The sequence below is a fragment of the Ranitomeya variabilis genome, chromosome 3, assembly GCF_051348905.1.
Source record: "Ranitomeya variabilis isolate aRanVar5 chromosome 3, aRanVar5.hap1, whole genome shotgun sequence".
Lineage (NCBI taxonomy): Eukaryota > Metazoa > Chordata > Amphibia > Anura > Dendrobatidae > Ranitomeya > Ranitomeya variabilis.
Window position 1 is genome coordinate 401,661,230 of NC_135234.1, and position 15,186 is coordinate 401,676,415.

General features: G+C 43.3%; 1 long non-coding RNA gene across 1 annotated transcript in view; it reads right to left on the reverse strand.

The window, feature by feature from the left end:
* The window catches only part of LOC143816157 (uncharacterized), a 79,040-nt gene extending 64,484 nt beyond the window's left edge, over positions 1-14,556 (reverse strand). The window contains exon 1 of the long non-coding RNA XR_013223894.1: positions 14,393-14,556. This is a non-coding gene — a long non-coding RNA (uncharacterized LOC143816157). The remainder of the gene's footprint in view (positions 1-14,392) is intronic.
* Between the last annotated feature and the right edge of the window lie 630 nt (positions 14,557-15,186).

Sequence of the window (15,186 nt, forward strand, 5' to 3'; positions counted from 1 at the left end):
TAATGAACGGTATGGAGCATCTATTTTTATTTTTGAAATACACCGGTAGCTGCTGCATTTTCCACCCTAGGCTTATACTCGAGTCAATAAGTTTTTTGTGGCAAAATTAGGGGGGTCGGCTTATACTCGGGTCGGCTTATACTCGAGTATATACGGTATATATATATCAGATGAATTCATTGTATCTTTTGTAAATAGTTTGCAAGTTCTTATGATCTTATTTTCCTTGGCAGCAGCTGCCTGACACTAGTTGCTATAGTTAGTTATCCCACTTTTTTTTTTTTTTACTCTGTTTTCACAGTTAGTTTGTAATGATGGCATGTATTTTTCTTCATGACCCTGGTGTTAAACGTTGTTCTCCACTTTCTACTCAAGCTTCCAACTTATCCTGCTCTATTTGTAATTTTTTTACATAGTTCAGTATTACCTTCAAAAATTATCATTTTACTATGCAATCCCTCTATAAGGTCATTAATCTATTTTAAAAAAGGTAAAATACTGACCTTGATGGCACTCAACCAATAACAAATGTCTTCTATTTTCAGATATCCACCTTATTTTTTATTTTTTTTTGCTATAAAGAGATCATGCGGTCATGTGTTGTTTGGCACCCTTATCGATCAGCTGTTATTGCCTCCAGAACATTGAATGGAGCTGCACTGTGCAATTCTATTTAAGGCCGGTTTCACACGTCAGTGGCTCCAGTAGGTGAGGTGACAGTTTCCTCACGTACCGGAGCCACTGACACACGTAGACACATTGAAATCAATGCATCTGTGCAGATGTCATTGATTTTTTGCGGACCGTGTCTCCGTGTGCCAAACACGGAGACATGTCAGTGTTCGTGGGAGCGCACGGATTACACGGACCCATTAAAGTCAATGGGTCCGTGTAAAACACGTACCACACACGGACGTTGTCCTTGTGCAGTCCGTGTGCCGTGCAGGAGACAGTGCTACAGTAAGCGCTGTCACCCCCACATGGTGCTGAAGACGCCATTCATATCTTCTCTGCAGCAGCGTTTGCTGTAGAGAAGATATGAATAATGCTTTTTTTTTTGTTTCTCGTGTTTAACATAAAGATCCATGTACCCTCCCACCCCCTCGCTCGCCCGCTGTTATTAAAATACTCACCCGCCTCCCTCGCAGTGTCCTGTCCTGGCCGCAGCTTCTCCTGTATGCGGTCACGTGGGGCCACCCATTACAGAAATGAATATGCGGCTCCACCCCTATGGGAGGTGGAGCTGCATATTCATGACTAATCGGCGGCCCCACGTGACCGCTCATACAGTAGAAGCTGCGGCCAGGACAGGACACTGCGAGGGAGCCGGGTAAGTATTTTAATAACAGCGGGCGGGCGCACAGGGGGTGGGGACATGGATCTTTATGTTAAACACGAGAAACAACAAAAAAAAAGGATTATTCATATCTTCTCTACAGCAAACGCTGCTGCAGAGAAGATATGAATGGCGGCTTCAGCACCACGTGGGGGGGGCAGCGCTTATCTCTAGCGCTGTCTCCTGCACGGTGCGTGTGGTACCCAGTCGGCACACGTGTGCCTCACGTGTGCCACACTGATGTGCCACAGAAACACACGGGCACACGGACACGGATAATTCCGGTACCGATTTTTCCGGTACCGGAATTATCTGGACGTGTGAGACTGGCCTAATGTGCAGTGGCCGCAGCTGGATGCTGCAGAACAGCTACTATCTTCATCAATGAAAGCCAACTCAGAGATGATGTAAACTTCGATAGTCTAAAGATGCACCAATGCTGCAAAAGAAAATGAACCATTATGATAACTCTGGCACATTTTAGGAAATCAACCATGTGATCCATAGCAGACTACCTAAATTTCAAACTGACCCTATGGATTCATCCCATTGCAACCAACTCTATTCATTCAAGTTGGATGGATCAATTCAAAAAAATCTTGGGAAATGCTGTATCAAAACCCACTGAAACATTGAATATTAGCATTAGCATAAGACTGTGGAGCACAATTTACCACCTTAATATTACATTGTATCCTCATTTTGGCTACTCATTTTTGCCAGATACTGAAATTATTTAATAATTTATATCATTTTTTAGGTAAACGTGAGGTGTAATAATGCTGATCGATCATTCCTTTGTGTTTTTATATCTTGAAAAAGTATAACCTAGTGCAAAATTTTTTTTTTATTTTTTTTTGTCAGTATTTTTTTCACTACTGTTTTAATTGCTCCTAGGATTAAAAAGATAGTTTAAAAGATTGACGGTTCCTGCTGCAAATAAATACAGTAAAAATTGTCAAGCACTTTGCGTGGATTAGATAAATGTTTTCTATGAGGCTTAGGCTACTTTCACACTTGTGTCGTGCACGTCGCTATGCGTCGTTATGGCTAAAAAACACATCCTGCAAAATTGCTGGCAGGATGCGTTTTTTGTCCATGTCGTGCGACAGTTGCGTCGGACCGTCGGCACCAAAAAACTGTTGCATGTAACGTTTTTTGGTGCGTCGTGTCCGCCATTTCCGACGCTAGTGTGAAAGTAGCCTTAACTGCACTTAAGGAGCTTCTTGCATGAAATGTCTTAATACAATCATAATTAACGCTACTTTATATAGCCCATTGCTCAGAGCCTTTACGTCCATTTTTTGATGCCCTCACATTGGGAACATGGGAGGCCAGACAGAATTGCGTAAGAAGCGGGCATTTATTTGTAACAGGCAATATAATGTAACATAAAGTTATTACATTTCCATCATGTATCAATAGCAGATTAGTGGTCACACTATTGAGCCCAGTAGCTTTTCCTGTATACTACCATATGATGCCATCTCTCCAACAAGTCAGGTTATGAAATCATATTGATCAATGCTAACTTTTGTTAAATTTAAACAATCACGAGTCATTGGTTTCTAAAACGCCTATTCTGAAAAGGAGTGTGTCAGGACTTAATGACTGTTCAAACCAAGCGCAGACACTCAGTGCACCGTTGGCATGGAGCAGCAGTTCAGCGCAACTTCCCACCATCTCTACCACCTCTTTACTGATTGACAGCTCTGGCTTCACAGAAAATAAACAAGGGCAGAGATAGATTAAAAAAAACAAGCAGGTGGGAAGGTATACTGATTGCTTTGCCATGCCAAGGATGCACTTAGCATATGTGCTAAAGTTTGACCTGTACTTTTGTGCTGACATCCCCTTTAAGGCTACATTCAGACTAATGCATTTAACTTCATTGTGCTGTCCGACCTTAGGTATATGTGGGAAACAATTGCAGCATTTTCATGAGTAAAATTTCAGCATTGATGGCAGGCAGCTCCTACACACGTTCACTATGTGGATAAGCATGTGGAATCAGTCACATACACAATTTACGGACCAGAGTGGTCCAATAATTATAGTGTTTGCCTGAGCTTAACTTGACCCCTTTACCCTTGTTTTCACCTTCATGACCAGGCCAAATTTTACAATTCTGACCAGTGTCACTTTTTGGTAATATCTCTGGAATGCTTCAAAGTATTCCACTGTTTCTAAGATTGTTTTCTTCGTGACATAGTGTACTTCATGTTAGTGATAGTGGTAAAATGTCCTTGATATGACTTGTGTTTGTGTAAAAATTGGAAATTTGTTGAACATTTTGCAATGATCTAATTTTTAATGTCCTTAAGCCAGAGCGTTTTATCACACAAAATAGTTAATAAATAATATTTCCCACATGTCTACTTTACATCAGCATAATGTTTGAAACATAATTTCACTACTTCACTTTCTCTCTGCTGACATCCCCATCATCATGAGCGACTAATATCCCTACTGACACCCGCTAGCCAGCAGCCTCCAAACTCCTGTCCCTTACTTCATTTGGACTTACTTAGTGGTCCTCCACAGCCACCCACACAGTCAGACATACACTAGACCTCATCTTCACCCGTCTCTGTTCCAAATTTAATCTCACAACCTCTCCCTTCCCCCTATCTGACCACCATCTACTCACCTTCTCATCCTTGTCCTCACCCACCCCCCCATGTCCAGCCACTAGCACATCCTCGCAGAAACCTTGCACACCTAGACATTCACAAACTCTTCTACCGCTGTCCTCCATATCTTCACTCCACGACATGGACAGCGCCCCCACTTTCTATAATGCTACCCTCATATCAGCTAAAGACTCAGTTGCCCCTCTCATGCATGGCAAAATGCGACAAATCAATAGGCAACCCTGGCACAACAATCTCACCAAAAAACTTCGACAATCTTCCAGGGTCGCGGAGCGGCGTTGGAAGAAAACACACCTGCCAGACGACTTCACCGCTTTCAAACAAGCTACACTTGCCTTCAAATTAGTTCTTACCTCTGCTAAACAGACCTATTTCACAAACCTTGTATTTTCATTATCCTACAACCCAAAACAACTGTTCAGCACATTCAACTCTTTCCTCCGCCCACCACTGCCTCGTCCAACTCCCCTAATCTCTGCCGAGGACTTTGCCACCTACTTCAAAAATAAGATCGACCAAACAAGGCAAACCTTTACCGTTCCACCACCCCAACCACTCCATATACCAGACCTCTGCCCTTCCCTAATAACTTCCCTCTCCAACATCACTGAAGGAGAGCTTACCTCTCCAAATCACACCTTACCACCTGTGCACTTGACCCCATCCCTTCCCACCTGCTCCCCAACCTCATTAACACGCTCATTCCAGCCCTAACCCATCTCTTCAACCTATTGCTATCTTCTGGTACCTTACCCTCTGCCTTCAAACATGCCACCATCACACCCATCCTCAAAAAACCTAACCTTGACCCAACTGCTATGCCCAGCTATCACCCCATATCACTGCTCCCTTTGCTTCCATACTCCTTGAGCAGCATGTCCATGCTCAACCTTCCTCCCACCTCTCATCTAACTCTCTACTTGACAACCTCCAATCTGGCTTCCGCCCCCACCACTCCACCGAAACTACCCTGACCAAAATTACTAATGACTTACTCACAGCCAAAGCTAACAGACAGTTCTTCATCCTCCTCCTTCTCGACCTGTCCTCTGCCTTCGACACAGTTGACCACTGCCTACTTGTCAGGACTCTGAACATTTTTTATTACCTTTTTGTGCATTACTGCCCTTTTCCAAGATGGCATCTTTGGTCTCATGTGCACTGTGTCTTCCTGCTATAAAACTCCACCCCAGCCTTCAGTCTGTGCTAGAGTATTCTGCCTTGCATCCAGCTCCTGACCTCTGGTGACTCCCTGGCTATACACCTGCTCCTGTGAACCTGTGAGGTTATCCTGCTACTCTGCTCTGAGTTCCTGCTGCATACACCAGTTCCAGTAATCCTCCTTTATCTGCTGCTTGTGTTTACTTCCATCTGCATTTGCTGGACATGTAAGCTGTTTCTGCTTTGCAAGAACCTGAGACTATTACCCAGACCTCCCTGGTTGAGCTAAGATATTATTTAAACTGCCTTATAAGCATATCTATCTGTGTTTTGGACTAAGCAAGGACTTATTCGTGTCAAGTATCCTCAAGAATAATTGTGCTTCATAGACTTTCTGCGTGATTGCATTTTCCTCTGAAGTTTCCTATAGACTGCTGAGCTGCATTTGACATTGGCACCAAGTGTTGTGGACTTGAGTTTCTCTCTGCACCTGTTTGAATCACCGTGTGATAATATAGACTTTACCACTTATAAAACTGTGTCCTGTAGTTGTCTTGTTCCACGCAAAGAGTCTCCTGAGTTATCCCCTATAATTATTACTGGATACTCTAGCCTAAAAAAAAGGAGACTGCTGGAACAATGACTGCAGAAAGCAGACTAGAGCAGGTGTTTTCCATAATTAGATCACTGCAGAAAGATGTGGAAGGTCTGCAAAAGAAGTTTGGAGGCTTTGAACACAATCAACAAGTGTTTGGACAGACTTTGCAGGACTTATTACCCGCATGGCAGGCCAGGAAAGCAAACTTGCTGGCATAGAGTCCCAGTATGGATGGGCTATTCAGGACATAAGAACGCAAATAGCTGCACAAGCGACTTTTCCCTCTGGACAACCGCCACCAGCTAGCCCACCTAAGTTGCCCCCATTCAGATTTAATGGTGATCGCGACACATTTCGTGGCTTTGTGAGCTGGCAGGTAAAACATCTCGGGAGGTGGAGGAGGTGCCCATGCAAATTGATTCCGTTCAGAGGCGCGAGATCAATGAGCGCCGGGAGCATCGCCTTCATGAAAGTCTATGTTTCTACTGCGGCCAGTCTGACCACTTCTTGATCAATTGTCCTAAGTGTCCTAGACAGCCTAACAAGGTGCTAGCAGCAGTAGGGGAGTATGACAACTGTGATGATGAATCTGACATCTCTGAATGTAGCCTGCCTTTAAACGCTGTATTGCATTCACTTTCTATGACTTCACCCCCCAAGGAGCTTAAGGAAAAGAACTCTCACTGTTCTCTCCCTATTAAGATCCTGTGTTCAGGACAGTGGATTTCCAGTGCAGCTATGATTGACTATGGTGCAAGTGGCAATTTCATGGATATCACATTTGCCAAGGAACATGGTATTGAAATTCAGCAAAGAGCCTCTCCAATTACCATGGAAACAGTGGATGGGTCACCTTTAATCTCTGGGCCTGTGGATCAGGAGACCGTACCCCTTGAAATTTTGTTGGAGCCTAATCATCAGGAGCAACTTTCTTTCTTGCTAATTTCTTCTCATTTTCCTGTGATTTTAGGCATTCCTTGGTTGCATTCTCAGAACCCAATTATCAACTGGGAGACCAAGGAGATTATCTTTCCAACAAGGAGCAACTCAGCGTTAACAGAAGCTATCCCTTAGTCCACGGCTACGGAACCACATGTACAGGTATTTTCTTTACCTCCAGCATATAAAGAGTTCTCTGACATCTGTGACAAGAAGAATGCAGATCAGCTTCCTCCACACAGGCATTATGACTGTCCCATTGAGTTGCTTCCTGGGGCAGCTATTCCTTTTGGTAACTTATACCCTTTGGCGGCACCTGAGCTTCAAGCCTTAAAGGAGTATATTGATGAAAATCTGGCCAAAGGCTTCATACGTCCTTCTTCCTCACCAGCAGGGGCACCTATTTTTTTTGTAAAGAAGAAGGATGGGACCCTGAGACCCTGTGTTGACTATCGGGAACTCAATAAGGTAACCGTACGAAACCATTACCCTTTGCCTCTGATTCCCGAATTACTGGAAAGAATCCGCCATGCTAAGGTGTTCTCTAAAGTGGATCTTCGTGGGGCTTATAATTTGGTGCGTATTCGTCCAGGGGATGAGTGGAAGACAGCATTCAGATGCCGGTATGGACACTTTGAATCTCTTGTGATGCCCTTCGGGCTTTGTAACGCCCCTGCAACGTTTCAACACCTTGCTAATTACATTTTCAGAGATTTGTTGGACCAGTTTGTAGTGATCTATTTGGACAATATACTAATCTTTTCTGACTCTCTACAGGAACATGAAGAACATGTCAAGACTTTTAAGACGTCTGAAAGAGAACCATCTGTATATTAAGCCGGAGAAATGCGAGTTCCATCGTTCTGAGATACAGTTCTTAGGTTATATCATCTCTCCCCAGGGGCTGAACATGGAATTTGGTTAGATTCAGGCTATCCTTGACTGGCCGGTACCCAAGAACGTTAAGGAGGTCCAACGTTTTATTGGTTTTGCAAATTTCTTCAGACGCTTCATTCAAAATTTTTCTGATATTGTCCGTCCCATTACTTCCTTGACAAAGAAGGAAAAGCCCTTTAAGTGGTCATCACAGGCTCAAGAAGCTTTTGATCGGCTTAAGATCTGTTTCACATCAGCACCGCTGTTGATACACCCAGATTCAACACTTTCTTTCATTATGGAGGTGGACGCTTCTGATAATGCTTTGGGGGCTATTCTCTCCCAAAGAACTGGAGAGAAGGGTCTGCTACATCCTTCTGCTTTCTTTTCCTGTAGACTAACCTCAGCAGAGAAGAATTATGACGTGGGAGACAAGGAATTGCTGGCTATTATTGCAGCTTTCAAAGAATGGAGGCATCATCTGCAAGGAGTGGCACAACAGATCATAGTGCTAACTGACCATGCGCAATTTAGAGTTCCTTAGATCCGCTAGATGTCTTTCTCCTCATCAGGCTCGTTGGAACTTATTTTTAAATCAATTTAACTTTGTTATCTCGTACCGTCCAGGTACTCGTAATGGGAAGGCTGATGCTTTATCCCGAATCCATGCTGCGGATTCCGTACCTGGAGCCCCGTCCAAGACCATTCTATCTGATGCCAATTTCATCGGAGTTATCCACGATCAGGACTTGTGAAAGGAGTGCAGGGAGGCCTATGACGGTGATGTATTTCTGGCCAACCCACCTGTGGATATTAATCTTGTCTTTAAGGGTGGCATGTGGTTCAGAGATCGACGTATCTACGTCCCTGAGGTAGTCCTTCTGCAGATCCTCAAGTTGGTACATGACTCCAAGTTGGCTGGTCACAGGGGGGTACAGAAGACACGAGTTCCTGAGCCGATTCTTCTGGTGGCCAACTTGCCTGAAGGATACCAAGGACTATGTTCTCTCTTGCGAGGTATGTGCTCATTACAAGACTCCTCATGTGGCACCTACGGGTCTTCTACAACCATTACCTGTTCCGTCCCGCCCTTGGGGGTCTATATCAATGGACTTGATTGTGGAGCTGCCTACATCGGGGGGGGGGCATGAATACAATCATGGTGGTAGTTGATTGCCTAACTAAAGCTGCTCATTTTGTTCCATGCACCGGCCTCCCCTCAGCTAAAGATACAATGAACTTGGTTATACAGAATGTCTTTCGGTTGCATGGGGTTCCGGATGAGATCATCTCTGACCATAGAGTGCAGTTCACTTCAAGATTCTGGAAGGAGTTTTCCTCTGCACTCAATATTAATGTCTGTCTCTCTTCCGCTTACCATCCCCAGACAAATGGTCAGACTGAGCATACCAACCAGACGCTGGAACAATATCTAAGATGCTATGTCAGCCATCTCCAGGATGATTGGTTGGAGTTGCTGCTGTTAGCCAAATTTTCATATAATAATTCTCAGAGCGCCTCCACTAAATTTACACCTTTCTTTGCCAATCTGAGTTATCATCCGTGTATCTTACCTAGGTCTCCAATTAATTCTCTGGTTCCGGCAGTGGAGGAAAGGCTGACTGCGATGAGGCAAAATCTGGAGGTTCTGAAGGAATCCCTGACAACAGCTCAAGAAAGTTATAAAAGATCGGCTGATAGATTCCGTAAACCTGCACCCATGTTTAAGGTAGGAGATTCCGTGTGGTTAGCAACTAAGAATCTGAAGTTAAACGTTCCTTCACAAAAACTTGGACAGAAATTCATTGGCCCTTTCAAGATCAACGGTATTGTGAGCTCTGTGGCCTGCTGGCTGAAGCTGCCTAGGACTATGAAGGTACACCCAGTTTTTCATGTATCTTTACTAAAGCCTGTATCTCTTAATACCTTCCAGGGATGTGTTGTGCCACCTCCGCAGCCTGTGGTGATTGATAGGCAAGAACAATTTGTGGTAGAGGAAATTGTTGATTGCAGGATTCACAGGAATCGGCTCCAATATCTGATAAGATGGCAGGGATATCCCCCTGAGGAAGACTCTTGGGAACCTGTGGAAAACATCAATGCCCAACAGAAGATTTCTCGTTTTCATCAGAGATTCCCTGAAAAACCAGATCTAGGATCGTCCTGAGGCCGCTTCTAAGGAGGGAGTAATGTCAGGACTCTGAACATTTTTTATTACCTTTTTGTGCATTACTGCCCTTTTCCAAGATGGCGTCTTTGGTCTCATGTGCACTGTGTCTTCCTGCTATAAAACTCCACCCCAGCCTTCAGTCTGTGCTAGAGTATTCTGCCTTGCATCTAGCTCGTGACCTCTGGTGACTCCCTGGCTATATACCTGCTCCTGTGAACCTGTGGGGTTATCCTGCTACTCTGCTCTGAGTTCCTGCTACATACACCAGTTCCAGTAATCCTCCTTCATCTGCTGCTCGTGTTTACTTCCATCTGCATTTGCTGGACATGTAAGCTGTTTCTGCTCTGCAAGAACCTGAGACTATTACCCATACCTCCCTGGTTGAGCTAAGATATTATTTAAACTGCCTTATAGCATGTCTATCTGTGTTTTGGACTAAGCAAGGACTTATTCGTGTCAAGTATCCTCAAGAATAATCGTGCTTCATAGACTTTCTGCGTGATTGCATTTTCCTCCGAAGTTTCCTACAGACTGCTGAGCTGCATTTGACATTGGCACCAAGTGTTGTGGACTTGAGTTTCTCTCTGCACCTGTTTCAATCACCGTGTGATAATATAGACTTTACCACTTATAAAACTGTGTTCTGTAGTTGTCTTGTTCCACGCAAAGAGTCTCCTGAGTTATCCCCTATAATTATTACACTACTGCTACAGATTCCTTCTTCCCTTGGCTTCAAATACCTTGCCCTGTCCTGGATTGTCTCATACCTTTCTAACCGCACATTTAGCGTTTCCTACTCCCACACTACCTCCTCATCCTGCCGTCTCTCTGTTGGAGTCCCTAAAGGCTCTGTCCTGGGGCCCCTACTCTTTTCCATATATACCCTTGGCCTAGGACAACTCAAAGTCCCATGGCTTCCAGTACCATTTGCATGCGGACGACACTCAGATCTATTTCTCTGGCCCAGATGTCACCTCTCTGCTGTCCAGAATCCCGGAGTGTCTATCAGCCGTATCCTCCTTCTTCACCTCTCGCTTCCTAAAACTCAATGTAGACAAAACCGAACTCATAATAATAATAATAATAATTTTATTTATATAGCGCCAACATATTCCGCAGCGCTTTACAACTTATAGAGGGGACTTATACAGACAACAGACATTACAGCATAACAGAAATCACAGTTCAAAACAGATACCAGGAGGAATGAGGGCCCTGCTGCTCGCAAGCTTACAATCTATGAGGAAAAGGGGAGACACAAGAGGTGGATGGTAACAATTGCTTTAGTTATTTGGACCAGCCATAGTGTAAGGCTCGGGTGTTCATGTAAAGCTGCATGAACCAGTTAACTGCCTAAGTATGTAACAGTACAGACACAGAGGCTATTAACTGCATAAAGTGTATGAGAACATGATGGAGGAACGTGATTATGTTGTTGTTTTTTATTAATAGGCCACACAGGGATAATTAGGTTAATGCGTTGAGGCGGTAGGCCAATCTGAACAAATGAGTTTTTAGTGCACGCTTAAAACTGTGGGGATTGGGGATTAATTGTATTAACCTAGGTAGTGCATTCCAAAGAATCGGCGCCGCACGTGTAAAGTCTTGGAGACGGGAGTGGGAGGTTCTGATTATTGAGGATGCTAACCTGAGGTCATTAGCAGAGCGGAGGGCACTGGTAGGTTGGTAGACTGAGACCAGAGAGGAGATGTAGGGTGGTGCTGAGCCATGGAGTGCTTTGTGGATGAGGGTAGTAGTTTTGTACTGGATTCTGGATTGGATGGGTAGCCAGTGTAATGACTGGCACAAGGTAGAGGCATCGGTGTAACGGTTGGCGAGGAATATGATCCTGGCAGCAGCATTCAGGACAGATTGGAGCGGGGAGAGTCTGGTAAAAGGTAGGCCAATTAGTAGAGAGTTACAATAGTCCAGACGAGAATGAATAAGTGAGACAGTAAGAGTTTTTGCAGAGTCGAAAGTAAGAAAAGGGCGAATTCTGGAAATGTTTTTGAGATGCAGATAAGAAGAGCGAGCCAGTGATTGGATGTGGGGGGTGAATGAAAGCTCGGAATCAAGGATGACTCCAAGGCAGCGGGCATGTTGCTTTGGAGTAATGGTGGAACCGCACACAGAGATGGCAATGTCGGGCAAAGGTAGGTTTGTAGACTCTCCATCTCTCGTATCTCCCCTACCCAACCAATCTATTATGGTAAACGGCATCACGCTCACTCCCGCATCTGAATTCCGCTGCCTCGGAGTAACTCGACTCTGCCCTGTCCTTCAAACCGCACATCCAAACTCTTGCCACCTCCTGTCACCTCCAACTCAAAAATATTTCCAGAATCCGTCCCTTCCTCAGCCCTCAATCTACTAAAACTCTTGTGCATGCCCTTATCCTCTCCCGCCTTGATTACTGCAACACCCTCCTCCATGGCCTCCCCGCTAACTCTCTTGCACCACTCCAGTCTGTCCTCAACTAATCCACCTCTCTCTTCGCTGCTCCCCTGTTTCTCCCCTCTGCAAATCCCTCCACTGGCTCCCAATTCCCCAACCAATCGAGTTCAAACTACTAACACTGACCTACAAAGCAATCCAAAACCTGTCCCTTCCCCATATCTCAGGACTAATCTCCCAATATCGTCCCTCACGTAATCTTTGATCCTCCCAAGACCTCCTACTCTCCTCCACACTTATTCATTCCTCACACAACCGCCTCCAAGATTTCTCCTGCATATCCCCCATCCTCTGGAATTTCACGCCTCAACACGTCCAATTATCCACCACCCTCTGATCCTTCGGATGGACCCTGAAAACCCATCTCTTCAGGTAAGCTTACAGCCTGCAATTACCATTCTACCACATCACCAACCACCCGAGCTGCCGCCTCACCACCACCAGAGCTGCTGCACCCTGACCTTTTGTCTATTGCCCATTATCCCATAGAATGTAAGCCCGCAACGAGAGGGTCCTCTCCCCTCTGTACCAGTCTGTCATCGTAAATTTGTTTACTGTAAACAATATCTATCACTTTGTATGTAACCCCTTCTCATGTACAGCACCATGGAATTAATGGTGCTATATAAATTAATGATAATAATAATAATTTCTTTTTAGGAAGATAGAAGGGTTAAAAGTTGACCAGTAATTTCTAATTTTTCCAACAAAATTTACAAAACCATTTTTTTAGGGACCACATGACATTTGAAGTGACTTTGAGGGGTCCACATGACACAAAATGCACAAAAGTGACACCATTCTAAAAACCAACCCTCAAGGTGCTTAAAACCACATTCAAGAAGTTTTTTTTAATCCTTCTGGTGCTTCACAGGAATTTAATGGAACGTGGAAGAAAAAAATTAATAATTTAACTTTTTTCTCAAAAATGTTACTTTAGATCTAACTTTTTTTTTTTATTTTCGCAAGGGTAACAAGAAAAAATGGACCATAAAATTTATTGTGCAATTTCTCCTGAGCATGCCGATATCCCATATGTAAACTGCTGTTTGGGCAGTCGGCAACACTCAGAATGGAAGGAGTGCCATTTATGTTTTTGAATGTAAAATTAGTTGAAATAATTAGCATTCGCCATGTCACGTTTGGAGAGCCCTTGATGTGCCTAAACAGTGGAAACTGCCCACAAGTGACACCAGTTTGGAAATTGGACACTTCAGGGAACTTATCTAGATGTGTGGTGAGCACCTTAAACTCCAAAGTACTACACAGAAGTTTATAACGTTGAACTTTGAAAATAAAAAAATCACATCCACAAAAATATTCTTTTAGCCCCAATTTTTTAAATTTTCACAAGGATAGCAGGAGAAAGTGGAACCCAAAATTTGTAGTTCAATTTCTCCTGAGTACACAGACCAGACCCTTCATATGTGGGGGTTATTAACTGTTTGGACGCTGTTTTTGATGGAGTGATCTGCGACTGTCATGTCGCATTTGGAGAGTCTCGTATGTGCCTAAACAGTGGAAAAACAAACAATTGACCCCAATTTCGAAACTAGACCCCTCAAGAAATTCATCTAGATGTATGGTGAGTACCTTGAACCCACAGGTGCTTCACAGAAATTTATAACATTCATCTGTGAAAAATTTTAAAAAAAATTTCCCACAAATTTTTTTCCACAAGTTGTTTCATATTCACAAGGATAGCAGGAAAAATAAACCTCATTTTACAAACTACACCTTTCAAAGAATTCTCTAAGTGTGCAGTGATCATATTGACACCACAGTTGTGTCACAAAATGTTATACCATTGAGCAGTGAAGAAAAAAAAATTACATTTTTACCTCACAAATTTTGTTTTATCCTCAGATTTTACATTTTAACACTGGGAAATGGGTAAAAATGGCACCAAAAATTGTCCCATAATTTATGCTGAATGTAGAAATGCGCCATATGTGGCTGTACAGTACTGCTTAGTCACACGGTGAGACTCTGGAGGCACAGAGCGCTAATTTGTGTACAGTAGTTTGCGGACTCAAAATACAGATACAGAGCCACCATTGACAATCCAGAATTCCCCCCTGGAGTTGGAGTGAGTAAATTCCTGGTCTTCAACTATAAAACTAGACTTCATCAGGTCCTTGCAAATTTCATTAATCTACCATCGCTAAACGACCTTAAAGCTCTTTACCCCGATCAAACCATACCTTTGTTTTCATACCTCCAGTTCCATTCATTCATTGATTCCCTTCAGCCGTTCTCAGTGCTCAAGTCTGACCCTTCTCCGTTTGATTCACTGCTGATCGGAGAAGCTGCACTCAAGCTTACGATCTCCCAAATATATTATATTTTGTCATGTGAGACTAACACAGAGCCCCTATGGTTCAAGAAAAAATTGGAGAGAGAGATTGAGATGACCTTCGAGGTGCAATGGAACAAAACATTATTTTGCACACACAGACTTTCATTGGCTTGTAAAGCTCAAGAAAAAATTTACAAAATCATAACTAGCTGGTATCATTGCCCAGCAGATCTTCATAAGATATTTCCCTCTGTCTCCAATAGATAAATAACATGAAAAGAGAACCAATTAGAGAGCTTACATCCCTATTAGTTATACAAGAGTGAAAATATAACGAAGTCCAGTCAATAAATGAATAAATAACAGGTCTTTATTAATCAGTAAATGAACAGGACATAGAAAATTTAAATAACACACTTAACAAAAATAATTAAATCTTTATAAAATCAGGCGGGCAGTGACAGATCCGTGTAGCAATAACGTGGGCAAAAAAGTATATATGCAAATAGTGGGTAGGGAAACATCATATGAGGCACTAAATGTGTAAATAATCCGTTCTAAGAGGACTAAAAAGACGTACTCAAAATGTAAAGGTAAACAGGTGCAACTATTATCTAGCAATACAAAAAATACAATTCTTATAAACCACAATGGGCATAGATCACTAGAACATATTGCCAGAGAGAGTAAAAATAATCC